Below are 2184 nucleotides of genomic sequence, written 5' to 3' on the forward strand. Positions count from 1 at the left end.
CTGTGGACTGACTTCCTCCTCTCTGTCTGAGGTCAGAGAGAGGCAGCATGGACAGCAGAGGTCAAGCGCCTGTCAGCCCCTCAACAAAAACAGCTCATGTTCCTCAACAATCGGGGGTTTGTTGGAGGCTCCCAGCGCCGCCGTGCGAGTGGGGGGCCTCCGACAGAGACAGAGAGAGAGAGGAGGATGAAACTTTATACCTCTCTCTCTCTCTCTCTCTCTCTCTCTCTCTCTCTCTCTCTGTCTCTCTCTCTGCATCCCATTCACCCATTCATCACACCAGCAAAGCAGAAGACTTCAGTCGTCACAGCCGGAGGCCGCTTGTTCATGCGAGTGGCTCTATCTCCTGGTTTCCTGTCACACAGGATCAGTGGCAGGTCCTCTTCACCGAGCATCTCGCCTACAATGACATATTAGGGGCACTTTGCTCTTTTCATGAACTGTTGAGGTGAATCCAGGTAAAAAGCCAATATAGCATCCCTTCTTGATTTACAACATGATATATTATGTACCAATGTATGGACCGAATATGTACCAATCGCGAAGGAGGCGACGTAGATGATGGTGATACGCAGATTTAGTGATATAAGGACACATTTAACAACCATATCTGTCCTCTCACACACAATCATACAACTAGTATCCAAGCCTTTTAAACAGTCTTCTTCTATCCCTCAATGATAACCATCATCACCCCACACTCTCTCTCTTTCTGATCCTCCCACTGGACTCATGTCAGATCCCACAACTGGAGTCCCTCTGCATTGCACCACTGTCTTCTATCAGCCTGACTGACGGCTCACATATACCTGCTGTCTCCGTGTACGCAGAAAATAGCTTGAACCAGAGGGACTGCAGCATCAGGACTGGTTACAGAGAGAGAGAGAGAGAGAGAGAGAGAGAGAGAGAGAGAGACAGAGAGAGAGAGACAGAGAGAGAGAGAGAGAGAGAGAGAGAGAGAGAGACAGAGAGAGAGACAGAGAGAGAGAGAGAGAGACAGAGAGAGAGAGAGAGAGAGAGAGAGAGAGAGAGAGAGAGAGAGAGAGAAAGAAATGAAAAATGCTATTCTCAAAAACAGTTACTATATATATTTTTTTAACCTGCTCCAAAAAAATCTGCCAAGGGTTTGGTTTTTGGCCTCAACCTTGGCTTCCACTTCAGTCACACTGATGATCACCCATCTTACACCCATATCACTCCCACCATGAGAAAACTCCAGATGTTGGTCAAATACTGTATTTTCCCCTGACTTTTTATGGTGTTTTATGAGCTGATTTCATGTCCATTTCTCCTGGCTCTCTTCTGTTGTCTTTTGGTTGTTCTCTCAGTCTCCAGTGTGTGAACGCCATCCGTACACAGATGTCACCAGTTCCCCGGGTCTGATCACACACACACACACACACACTCGCACACACGCGCGCGCGTGCGCACGCACGCACGCACGCACACACACACACACACACACACACACACACACACACACACACACACACACACACACACACACACACACACACACACACACACACACACACACACACACACACACACACAGACTAGAGGAATGATAGGACGGGATTTTTTTTTTTTACTAGCTGGCCCGGGACAGGAGTATTTTTATGCGAGTGGAATGGGACAGGAGTGGAAAACCACTCCTGTGTGTGTGTGTGTGTGTGTCTCTCTCTCTCTCTCTCTCTCTCACACACACACACACACACACACGCACACACACACACACACACACACGCACGCACACACACACACACACACACACACACACACACACGCAGCTGGATATAAATGTCCAAATCTCTGACAGATCGTGGCCTCTCAGAACAGATGCCTTTCTTCTGCTCGAGCAGCAGACCAGAGTCATCAAATACAGATGCGTCTTTCTGTTCTCCTCCTCTCTCCCTCGCTGCATTAGCAGGCAGAGCAAATGACTTTAGTGCATGCACGCACACAAACATGCACGCACACACACACACACACACACACGCATGCACAGTCACACACACACACACGCTTCACACACACATGCACGCACGCACGCCCGCACGCACACACACACACACACACACACACACACACACACACACACACACACACACACACACACACACACACACACACACACACACATGTAGGCTATAGCCATCTAGTGAGGACAAGACATAATACATT

This window comes from Poromitra crassiceps, assembly GCF_964638095.1.
Source record: "Poromitra crassiceps genome assembly, chromosome: 12".
NCBI lineage: Eukaryota > Metazoa > Chordata > Actinopteri > Beryciformes > Melamphaidae > Poromitra > Poromitra crassiceps.